Genomic DNA, 13,200 nt, shown 5'->3' with positions numbered 1-13,200 from the left:
TGCTTGCTCCTGGGGAGGAAAGCTATGGCAAATCTAAACAGCGTACTAAAAAGCAGAGACATCACCCTGCCAACAAAAGTGTGTATAGTCAAGGCTATGGTTTTCCCAGTTGCAATGTATGGCTGTGAAAGTTGGACCATAAGAAAGGCTGAGTGCCAAAGAACTGAGGCCTTTGAACTCTGGTGCTGGAGAAAACTCCTGCGAGTCCCTTGGACTGCAAGGCGAACAAACAAGTCAGTCCTAGAGGAGATCAACCCTGACTGCTCTTTAGAAGGCCAGATCCTGAAGATGAAACTGAAATACTTTGGCCACCTAATGAGAAGGAAGGACTCACTGGAGAAGAGCCTAATGCTGGGAAAGATTGAGGGCAAAAGAAGAAGGGGATGACAGAGAACGAGGTGGCTGGATGGAGTCACTGAAGCAGTAGGTGTGAGCTTAAATGGACTCCAGAGGATGGTAGAGGATAGGAAGACCTGGAGGAACGTTGTCCATGGGGTCATGATGGGTCGGACACAACTTCTCAACTAACAACAACAATCAAGTTCCTGCAACCGTTCTTCATATGTTTTAGCCTCCAGTCCCCTAATCATCTTTGTTGCTCTTCTCTGTACTCTTTCTAGAGTCTCAACATCTTTTTTACATCGTGGCGAACCTTGGTCTAATTTCAGGAAGAATTATGTGTAATTTCAAAATGTATTTGGCTCTGACAAACACAGCTCAGTTCTCGTATGCAATCTAAAAGAGAAAGAAGAGAGGCACCAATAAGAAAGATAACATAGACCCAACAACTTTAGCTTGGGGCAGTTTGGCCCACCTTCCTCCCTACTCCCAAGCTTGAGGTAGAATTGCCTCTGATCTGCCTCAGATGCTGAATGTTAGGGTCTATGGTGCTCTAGTGGCCTGGTGAGCGGATGCAGAGTTTCAGGAGGGCTGGGCAGATGTGAGCATTTGGTTAGAGCTTGGTGGGGGGCACAATTAGTTTGTAGATCTATTGAGTGCAGATGCAGTTCTATAGCTCAGGTTACTCCTTTGATATGGAAGGTGGTACATTGGGAGTCTCCAGCCTGGGGATGGGTGCGAGGAAGGAAGAATGTGAGGGCAAGCAGGAACATTAATGTGGTCATGGGTGGAGGAAGATGTAATTAGAAAAAGGGATGGGCTGCACTTGGGGATTTGATACTGCTGTGTGGTAGCGATGTCATGTTCTAGCTACCTGTGCTCTACCCTAATTCCTGGAATCTTCAGAGTCCAAGGTTTGCTGCTACTGAATGGCATGTCTGCATATAATCCATGATTTGATTCCTGATGACAAGGCAGACATGGGTATATTACCAAGACTTGATGGATGCTCAGGGAGAGGTTGCCCACTCAGAAATTTTCCTACCTCATTTGGAATGTAGCATCAGCAGAAACCCTAGAGCACAGGTAATAGAGTGACTCTAATTTTTTTTATTTCATTTTGTCACAACAGTATACACAAACATCGACATAAAACAACACATCATAAAAGAAAAAATATATATAAGCAAAAGTATGCAATAACTATGTTAATTTGATATAATGAAAGGAAACAATAGGACAGGAACGGTAGGCACATTTGTGCTCTTATGCACGCCCCTTACAGACCTCTTAGGAATGGGGTGAGGTCAATGGTAGATAGTTTTTGGTTGAAGCTTTGGGGATTTTGGGAAGAGACCACAGAGTCAGGTAGTGTATTCCAAGCATTAACAACTCTGTTACTGAAGTCATATTTTCTGCAATCAAGTTTGAAGCGGTTTACATTAAGTTTGAATCTATTGTTTGCTTTTGTATTATTGCGATTGAAGCTGAAGTAGTCTTTTACAGGAAGGATATTGCAATAGATGATTCTGTGTGTTAAATACAGGTCATGTCGGAGTCAGTGGAGTTCTAAATTTTCTAATCCCAGGATTTCAAGTCTGGTGGCATAAGGTATTTTGTTGTTTACGGAGGAGCGAAGAACTCTTCTAGTAAAATATTTCTGGATGCGTTCGATTGTATTAATATCAGAGATGTGATATGGGTTCCAGACGGATGAGCTGTATTCAAGAATAGGTCTGGCAAATGTTTTGTATGCTCTGGTTAGTAGTGTAGAGTTTTTGGAAAAGAAGCTGTGTAAAATTAGGTTTACAACTCTTAGAGCCTTTTTTGCTATGTAGTTGCAGTGGGCTTTGGCACTTAGATGATATGAAAACTCCAAGGTCTTTGACAGGGTGGAGGTCATCAGTAAGGTAATGTCTGTCAAGCCTGTACTTGTTGTTTGGGTTCTTTTTTCCAATATGTAAGACTGAGCATTTGCTGGTTGAGTTCTGGAGTTGCCAAATTATCCAAATTACCCAGGATTCTGTGGTGGCCTTTAGAGGTGCTGTCCCACAGTTGACTAGATGTAAAATTCAAGTTTGTTAAGTTGGTCTCTAAGGATCAGATGGGATTGTTGCTTTTGTATCAGCCTCCCTGCCTGACCTACTGGATTTCACAGCTAGCTTGGCAGTGGAGTTTATGGTTTTGGAGAAATTTAATCTTTCTTCAGAAACTGTTCAGGAGTTCATTAACACCATGGCTGCCATGAACTTTACCCAAGTAACTGAGGGCCCAATACATACTCATGTTGAGTATGCTCTTCCTGTCAGTAACATGATTTGTAATTGGGTGAGATTTCCATCACTCCCTTATCATGATCAGATCACTTTCTGATTGCCTTAGAACAGAACATTGTCAAACTCAATGCCTGAGGGCTGGTGTTTAGAACTGGCCCATGGGGCTGCCCTGGAAAACAGCAAAGGACTAGCCCACAATGCTTATGCCTGCAAAAACAGAGCTTGGGAGGGCTGTACGCACTCCTCCCCCCGCCCCCCGAACTCTGTTTCCAATGGCAGAGGGTTGCAGGAGGCTGTTGCAGTCGGAAACAGAGCTCGGGAGCCCATTTTCACTGGCAGACCACTTGGGCCTCACAGGCACCCCAACAAGAATAACTTTGAGCTAGCCATGCCCATCCTGGCCAAACATCCCCCCCTAAGGTCAAACACAGCCCTGATGCGGCCCTCAATGAAATCGAGTTTGACACCCCTGCCTTAGAGTATTCCAGGGCTGCTTTTTGCTATAGAAAGTGGGGCATATTTGATTGGTTCATCCCAAACATCTGAGAGAGAACTTGAGGTTATTCCTTAAGGTATGGCCAAAAATTTAATTGCTACTTGGTATGAGAGAGTGACCAGAGCTTTTGATTGGATCATACCTATGTGGTCTCTTCCTTTCCAATGGACCTCAGGTTTCTCCTTGGTATATGGACACGGCTAATGAAATGAAGCAAAATAAGAAACATCTAGAATGCCGCTGGAGGGGCACTATGAAGCAAATCTGATGAAACACAATCTGGAGCCACTATTGAGATCTATCTTATGGTGATAAGGCAGCAAAGTATTGTTACTTTTCTGCCTTTTTTGCATCTGCAGATGATCATGCAGTAATCCTGCTGTTTCAAGTGACTTGATTTCTTCTGGGGAAGTCCAAGCCAAAGATCCACTTAAAGGGAGAAATATGCTACACAACTTGCAAATAACATTGCTCAGATTCACTCCAGGTTGGTCTTTGGCCTTGGTGTAAATCCAATGAATTTGATTGAAGCACTTCCTAACACAGCGTAATAGGTTGAGGTTAACCCTCTTAATCTCAAGGAACTGGACAAGGTTCTATATCTATGTTGATTGATTTAATGAACAATATATTCAATACTTATTCTATAAACCTCTGGGAGAATAGAATATTTCTGAGAGAAATATTATTTCTAGCTTATCCCAGAAATAACAGAATGTTAGCAAGGACTTTTTACCTGTTAAGAGTGCAGCAGTTTTAAAAAGAAGGTTCCTCAACCCAACATATGGGGATTGGTTTTATTTTACTATTAGATGCTCTCCCAAGTACTTTTTTGGAATGCCACATAATTCCAGGAAAAGGTGGAATTTTCAGCTTTAAAAAGTTGAAAACAGGGGTGCTTTCTGAAACATGCTTTTGAAACATCGCATAGCCACCAAAGAAGCTTGCAATCATAATTATTTAGATTCATATGCTAGGCCAGTGAATGAGCATGTGACCCTCCTCAGCCCCCTTGCATGCATATGCATCTCCTGCATGCTCCCTGCCCCCTGCGCATGCATGGCAGAGATCCGAAAATCAGCTGGCTGGCAGGAGGCGTGAGCATGTGGGGTGGAACTGAGCTGGGTGATGGCTCGCCTGCCAGCAGAGAGGGCTCTGCGTACCACCTGTGGCACTCTTGCCATATGTTTGCTATCATGGCCCTAGGCTCTACCAAAGCCTCACATTACCTGCAGCCAATAAAGCTGTGAAGAGTGTCTTCCCGACTCTCTGAACAAACCATGAAAGGTTTTGTTTGCAGCTCCTTTGCCATTTTCTTATCTGCTGCATTTAACAATTTTGAACAAAACAGAATTCCCTTGCTTTGTTCATTCATGCAACTCCATTATATCTGTAGGAGACAAAGTTGCCTACACTTAGTATAAATGATTTCCTGTACATCTTTCATAGAATCTACCTCTTCTATTATCCTTGGCTTTAACTCCTTGGTATTTAGTGAATCCAAATTTAAACAGAGGAGTGTGTGCTGACACATAGGAGCAATTTATAGGGGAAGTAATGAAGTTTTAATAAAAGAAAGTTAGCGTGGAATGAAAGGGGGAATATGTGTGTCTGTGTGTCTGTGAGTGTGTATTTGCATTAGTGCAGGGTTTTTTTTTCACCAAAATGACCTTTAAAAGTATGTAATGCATTTTATGAACAGCCCTGAGGCTTCTGCTAATTTGTAGCCTAGGAAACCAAATCCAGTTGAAATGAAATCCTAAAATTTAACACAAGTTATCAATAGGACTATTTTGGCTTAAAGCCAGGTTCTTCAATTTCATTGTGCTATGCATCATGCAGAAAGTTTTAGTTTGTATGCAGCAATCAAAAGTTAGTGCAAAGAACCACTGTTTTCATTACATAAATTTATAGCAACAACTTTTCCAGACTTTTGTGAAACTTTGAGTGACAATACCATATGCATACACACAAGTAATGATTGCTGAAATGGCTTTGTTACTTCTTCTTCTTATATCCCTTATAATTATGACTTACCTGTCAGCAATCCTAAATTTTCCCTATTACTTAATGAGCATTATTGATTACTTTTTCAAGGTGCTAATCCTGAAGTAAGTGACCTCCCAGCCAATTCAAATCAATGATAAAAGAAAAAAACATGAAAATGCTTCCAGTAAACGAAGATTGTTGCTAAGAAGCTTAGTCTGCATTTTGTGTTCACAGTTTGGATTAAATTTTTCCATGTTGGCTTTGCCAAATAAGAAAAGAAAAATTTATCTGGCGGGCAAATCCATTTTTTTTTAATACGCCAACATCCTGTAATTATCTCCTCATTTGGTCCAGAAGTAGAAACACAGATTTCAAAATCTGTGAAAAATTTTAAAAAGTCCACACTCCCCAACTCCAAAATTGTTTGGCAGAGAGTCAGTAGATTATGGATTTATTTTGCATTTTGAAATGGGTACCAAATACATTTGTAAAACCCTTGGTCCTGATACTGTTCATTCTTCAGCCTTGATGCTATGAAATGAAACAAAAGACAAAGTTTCTGTGCTCCAGCAATGAGAAACATGAAGGCCAAAGTGACTTGGTATAAATTACAGTAGAAGCAGCAGACATTCCATCTAACATAGTCAACCCTATTAGTTAGGGGGGAAAACCCAAGTGGGTGGTAGACTGCCTGTGAGTTCACATCCTCTTTGAGATTGGTTGATTAAAACAGTGCCAACTGAGATTAACACACCACTGGGAATATCCTTATTTACTCCCAGTAAGAAATGAAAGTGATCAGAAGGGATTTATTGCCAGCATTCTCATTAAAAATAAAGGATAGAGGCTGAGATATCAACCAATAGCAATCCCATGTAGGAAAAAAGAGAATATCTGATGGTGGTGGATAATGAACGTGGCAAATCAAAATACAATGTGCGTATGCCAAGTATTGCTCAAACTGAGTCTGGAAAGGGAAATTGAAACAAAATGGGAAGTGGCTGCTACTGATCTGGCTATGAAACAATACTCTATTCAAAGTCAGTATCTGTTCTTAATATCAGGGGACAGAAGAGTCAACTTTCCAATGGTAGAAAAAGTTGAAGCAGGGAGTATTTGTGTCAGCCTAGAAAAGCTGTTCTGTGATATTTCCAGGAAAGTAACTGAATAGACTAAATATATATATTTTTAAACATGGAAATCATTTAGGAACTCTCTAAATGTTTTAACAGTGGACTTGGCCATGGCTTGTTTCAGGAAGCAGTATTTTACCTGAAGCAATAGATTCCTCTGTTTTATTTTTAACTGCTTGGATTAAATAGTTTGAGAAACATGCATCAGAGTCTGCCACAGGTTTATTCAGAAATAAATCCTATCCATTTTAGTGAGGCTTGCTCCTGAGTTAGACCCCTTGTATTATGGTATCATATGGAATCCTATCTTGTTTGCAAAGAATTGCATTTTGAATTGCAACCTTACAGGCAAGGCAGTCCCTATGCAAACCTTTACAGTATTCTGACCAGTTTCTGAATCAATAGAATTGTAACAAAAGGTTTGTGGCAACTATGCATTTACACTATTTTTAATTGACGATCTACCAGGGTGGATAACATTTTCTGCAACTCATAAAGTTTTGCTTGCTCAATTCTTCCAAAGGATAAAAGACTGATTTGAAAGGGAATTATTTTTTCTTCTTATGGGAGGGGGGATTAAATCAGTTCTACATATGCATAACATCAATAAGGTTAGTATATGAAAATAGTTGATCAGGCTAAGTAACTTACTGGATTTGGCCCTGATATTGTAATCAAAAATTTGTACAGCTGACACTTTTTTCAACTAATCGCAGTAGCAATTCATCAAAACATTTATTCAGAAAAAATTAAGTATTGAATCTTATATGCAGATCATAAAAATTTATAATGAAATAATGAAAGTCTATTGAATAATGAAATGTTCTTGCCCTTTGACCTGTACTAAGCTGCTTAAGCGAATTGATCACAGATACTCATATAAATCTTCACAAAAGAAGAAAAATAGAGATGTCTTGGTTTCTAATATATTTTCCATACGTTCTTGAAAGTAAGATCTAGACTTTGTTTTATGAGATAAACCATTAAATAAGGTCTGCTTCTGAATGAGAAAGGAAAAAAAATTATTTCATTTTGTCACAACAGTATACACAAACATTGTCATAAATAAAAAAAACATATCATGAAGAAAATATATATATATATATATATATATATAAGTAAAGAATATGCATTAGCTATATTAATTTGATATAATAAAGGGAACAATAGGACAGGAACGGTAGGCACTTTTGTGCTCTTATGCACGCCCCTTAATTCTTAATTCTTAATTCTTGGGTTCTTGATGATAGCTTTAAAAATTTGCAGATATGTTTTATTTCCTTTTGTCTTTGAATTCAGAAATTGAGGTTGTGCACAACTGGTTTGGAAGCAAATACAAATAAAAGGTTTTACTTCATTATGGTTGATATTGACCTACATCCATCATTAAGAAAATAGCCTTCTATGTCCCCTTTGCTCTTTCTACAGTCTTGCAGTTTAATTTTAGATCTGGGAGAAAGGAGGCGCACCTTCTGCTAATGAATGTATATTATTAATTGTGATAATTAATCGTATGATCCTCTGTAATCATCTGGAAATTTTCAGACTTTGTATTGGATCCAAATTTCCTCTTATTTTTCAAACCCACTGAAATTTGTAATTTCTTACTCATGAATCATGTGTTCATTAATGTGACATAGGATTAGCATAGAAATAAAAGTATATTCCTATTGATAATTATGAAATTACTTTAAATATAAAGAAGGTGACAATTCACACAAGTTTTCCTTTCATTGGCATTCTTTCACACTCTTCTTCTTAAGAAAGTTTGATAACTTTAAGATCTGAATATAAGAGATGAACAAGCTACAAGGATCTCAGATATCTATGAGTTTCTTTGTCACGTAGAAATAGAAATCCTTATATAGATTGCAGAATATTTTACCAAAGCCAAGGACCCACTGCCAAAGACAGATTAAACTTCTTAACAAGGCTTGTAGGACTTTCCCTATAATGTAGTTGAATGCCAAGATACAAAAATCCATGGGATCTCCAAAATAGAACTCTTTTTTTCCCCAAGGCAAAAGGAAACAGTTGAATTCAACTGTTTTAGGCGTAATATCTGTTCATGAATTGACAGATGCAAACAGAATAAGAGAATAACAGAGTCGGACAGGACCTTAGAAGTCTACTAAGTTTTTAGGTTCCTGTTCAAGCAGGAAACCATATACCATTTCAGATATATCAGAGGTGTCAAACTCAAACCCGGAGGCCGGATCTGACCCATGGGGTGCTTAGATCTGTGGGGCCCATGAGGCTGCTCTAGAAACAGCAAAGGACCAACCTGTGGTGCCTCTGCCAGTGAAAATGGAGCTCAGGCAGCCCTCCCAAGCTCATTTTCACTGGCAGAGGGCTGCAGGAGGCTGTTGTGGCTGAAAACAGAGCTCTGGAGCCTGTTTTTGCTGGCAGAGCACACAAGCCACCACAGACGCCCCTGACACGAGTGACATCAAGCTGGCCATGCCCACCCCAGCCCCCGAGGTCAAACACAACCCTGATGCAGCCCTCAGTGAAATTGAGTTTGACACCCTTGAGATAGATGGTTGTCCAATCTTTTCTTAAAAACTTCCACTGTTGCAGCACCAACAATTTCTGGAGGCAAGTTGTTCCACTGATTAATTGTTCTTTCATGTTCAGGTCTGGCTAAAGTGTATTGAAAATAAAATATTCACTTATTGTATGTCCATAATCTTTATCCTGGACATATTCAGGCTATCTGTGGTGAAAGACCCTGGCTTACCAGAAGATTTCTACCGCTTTAAACTACCTTAACATTGATACATATGCAGTTGTTTATAACCTTGACTTAACCAGCAATTGCTTCAGGGCAATCTGAACTCCAGGACTTCTCAGTGTGTGACATGTGAATTCCTCTCACATCTGTTTGGTATTCTGGGAGGTATTATGAGTATTTGTCTCTCAGAGTTTTTGCATGTATGTTGATGTTTTTTTGTGAATTTCCTTTGTTTGTTAGTCCTCATTCTTGCTACCATCCCCTTTGTCAAAGGGAACAATAAAGTTACTTCAGCCTAGGGTAGAGGCATATCTAAAATAATAATCAATTTATTATTACAATCACAGACTAGCATTACAAATAAAACATTCAAAACAACAACAATAATAAAAATAAAAGCAGACAAAATAATATAATTAATGGTGAATTAGCAGTGAACAGTTAGATTTTGCCTAATTTTGCATACAGTATAACATAATTTGGGCACTTTCAAAGAAGCTACTTTGTACTGATCTGATAACAACAGTTGTACATAAAAGAGATCAGTAATAGGCATATCTAAAATAATTTGCATAGCCACTCAAATAACAAACACATTGATTTTTTTAAAAAATATTTGTTTAGTAAACCCAACTTGCATCTGCAGTCTTACTATTTTCCAACATTCTCCCAGCATTTATGACTTCCATTTCATCTTTTTTTTATTGGTTGAAAAAGCATTCATTTCAATGGCAATATTTACCATACTACTATCATTCCCTACAGATCTCAGGAATACTTTTTCTAGCTTTCCTCACTTCATTTTGATTAATTCCAAGCATTTTTAATCCAACTATGGGGTACTGAATCAAAGTATTTTTTTATTTACTTGATATTTAATCCAAGCCATGTAAATGTTTGTTTTATTTTTTTTAGTTTTTTAAAAATATTGTTTTATCAATACAAAGTTGTTTTATTTCACTTCTAAAAATTTTGAAATGTTCTTTTTATGATGTAATGCATTTGATATTACTGTCAATGATCCTTATTAAGGGTTTCAGTGTTGTAGACCAGGGGTGTCAAACTCAATTTCATTGAGGGACACATCAGGATTGTGTTTGACCTCGGGGGCTGGAGTGGGCATAGCTAGGGTAGGTGTGGCCAGCTTGATGTCATTCATGCTAAGGTCATCTGTGGTGGTCCAAGTGTTCTGCCAGCGAAAACGGGCTCCCGAGCTCTGTTTTCAGCTGCAACGGCCTCCTGCCACCCTCGTCCAGTGAAAATGAGTTCGTGGCGGGGGGATTCCCGAGCTTCATTTTCACTGGCAGAGGGCAGTAGGAGACTGTCGCAGTTAAAAATGGAGCCTGGGAGGGTCTCATGCGGCCCTCCTGAACTCCATTTTCACCGGCAGAGGCACCACAGGCTGGTCCTTTGCTATTTCTAGGGTAGCCCCGGGGGCTAGATCTAAGCACCCCACGGGCCAGATCCATCCCCCTGGCCTTGAGTTTGACACCCCTGTTATAAACAGAGAAGTGTTTGGCTAAATATATCACGGTTTTGTTTTGATTTTTTTTTCTTCCACCATCAGAAACTTTCAACCTGTGGTGAGCCAGTCATCTAATCCTTGCAAGATCATTTGATGAAATGATTTGGAAGACAAGAATGTAAAATGGAAAGATGTTTGAGCCAAAATTCATTAAGTTCATCTTTTTCTGGTTCAATTTAATACTTAGTTTGTCCCTTTACTATTTCTGCTGTTACTACAATATATTCTATTAGTTCAGGTTTGACTTTTTATTTCAGGGAATTCAACTGGTTTTGTGTTTTCAATTAAACTCTGAAATTGCTTCTTTTAATTGCTTTCATATTATTCAGGTTGACTCTATTTCTTATTTTCATTTTCCCATGTTTTGGCAATAATTTTGTTGTCCAGATTGTATTGCTTTGTCAAAGTTCTTTTCTTATTTTACAGTTTTTTTGCTTAACATTTTGTAGGTTACTAGAATCTTTTCAAAAATGATTTATTTCATTTTCCAAACTAAATTTCTACTTCGACAGCAGATCTTGGGCCTGGTAGCTTGTTTTCAATATATAACCCAATTCTATTTTATTAAATCTGTGAGACTGTACATATGCGCTGATTAGTCTCTTTTGTCATAACTGATTGGGCAATCATATAAAAATTTTATCTTGCAAAATTTTATTTAAATATTGCTTTTGAATAGATTTCTAAGGAGGCAATTTTCAATCTTCCCCAAAAAATTCTCTAAATTGCTATTGATGATTAGAGAACTGTGGTTCTGTTTCATTATTTTAATGGCTTTTCCAATTTTTCTATTAATTCCATCCCAAAGAAAGCATGTCTTAATTTGTTCTATTAATTTTGTTTTTCTTTTTCAAATATTTTGTTTTTGATGTTTTTTGTTGTTGTAATTCATTGCGTTCACTATAAATACCTTCTCAACAGTTCAACATAGGCTACTTTTAAGGCAGATTATCAGTTTTGGATTAACAGTAACAGAATTGGAAGGGACTTTGGAGGTCATCTAGTCCAATCCCCTGCTTACATAGGAGACAAGCTCAGCATCTTAGCCCCTGAACCACCTAGCCAGATACATCTCTTGAACATGTCCCTGCATTTTTAAGAACTTTTCAGGTACTTAGCTCTGCCATGTTGCAGACACTGAGGAATCTGGTAAAGAAATACCTCTGAAACAATGGAGCAAGAGTTCAGGGGTTATCTGATATACTACCAAAACTCTGGTGTCTATTTCATAGTTTGTAACCTTCAGTTGAGTCAAACACTGTAAGATAGTTCAAAACTTTGTAAACAAAAATGCCTTAAATAAGCTAAATTACAGAATGCCAGGACCCATTACTCCTGAGGGAATTAAATTTGGGGATTTTTTTCCCCCACTTCAGTGCCACTGGCCTGCTGCTGTTCAGCACTGCAGCTGTGCTGTTGCAATCAGCCATGATCATGTGATCCTCATTTTCAGTGTTTCCTCACAGCTTCCCATAAGTTGATGTGGAACCCAGAAGGAACTGATATGATTGCCGATGATCCCACACTCCTTGCCATCTTCCTACTAGCAAAGTCTTTGGTTGTGGGAAGCCTGCAGGGAGAAAGTCAATGGAGAAATGATGCAGTCCCTTTGTGATTACACTGTTCTGGCCAATTATGCACTCCCTTGCTCCTTTCCCCACCCTGTAGTAGCCACTTATTTACTTGGTGGGAAGGGAAGGGGAAGGGAAAGGGAAAGCCACTTTCTTACCTGGTGAGAAGGGGAAGGGGAAGGGAAGAGGAGGGGAAGAGGAAGCAAAGGGAAGGAGAAGCGGAAGGGGAAGGGGAAATGGAAGGGAAGGGAAGGGGAGGAGAAGGGAAGGGAAAGGGGAAGGGGAAGGGAAGGGAAGGGGAAAGTGAAGGGAAGGGAAAGGGGAAGGGAGGGGAAAGGGAAGGGAATGGGAGGAGAAGCGGAAGGGGAAGAAGGGGAAGGAAGGAGAAGGAAAGGGAAGGAACGAAAAGGAGAAGGGAAGCAGAAGCAGGGAAGGGAAGGGGAAATGGAAGGAAGGAAGGAAGGGAAGGGAGGAGAAGGAAGGAAGGAAGGAAGGAGAAGGAAGGAAGGAAGGAAGGGAAGGAAGCAGAAGCAGGAAGGAAGGAGGAAGGGAAGGAAGAAGGAAGGAAGGAGGGAGGAGAAGCAGAAGGAAGAAGAGGGAAGGAAGGAAGGGAAGGGAAGGAAGGAAGGGAAGGGAAGGAGAAGGAAGGGAAGGGAAGGGAAGGAAGGAAGGAAGGGAGGGAAGGAAGGAAGGAAGGGAGGAGGCGGAAGGGGAAGAAGAGGGAAGGAAGGAGAAGGAAGGGAAGGAAGGAGAAGGAAGCAGAAGCAGGAAGGGAAGGAAATGGAAGGAAGGAAGGGAAGGAAGGAAGGAAGGGAGGAGAAGGAAGGAAGGGAAGGAAGGAGAAGGAAGGAAGGAAGGGAAGGGAAGGGAAGGAAGCAGAAGCAGGAAGGGAAGGAAGGAGAAGGGAAGGGAAGCAGAAGGAGAAGGAGGGAGGAGAAGCAGAAGGGGAAGAAGAGGGAAGGAAGGAAGGGAAGGAAGGAAGGGAAGGGAAGGGGAAGGGAAGAGGGAAGGGAAAGGGAAAGGGAAAGGGAGGGGAGGGGAAAGGGAAGGGGAGGAGAAGCAGAAGGGGAAGGGAAAGGGAAAGGAAGGAGAAGGAGAAGGAAGGGGAAGGAAGGGGAAGGAGAAGGGGAAGGGAAG

Source organism: Ahaetulla prasina, chromosome 1, assembly GCF_028640845.1.
Source record: "Ahaetulla prasina isolate Xishuangbanna chromosome 1, ASM2864084v1, whole genome shotgun sequence".
NCBI lineage: Eukaryota > Metazoa > Chordata > Lepidosauria > Squamata > Colubridae > Ahaetulla > Ahaetulla prasina.
The sequence above is the reverse complement of the archived record's forward strand: the minus strand, read 5'-3'. Positions refer to the sequence as shown.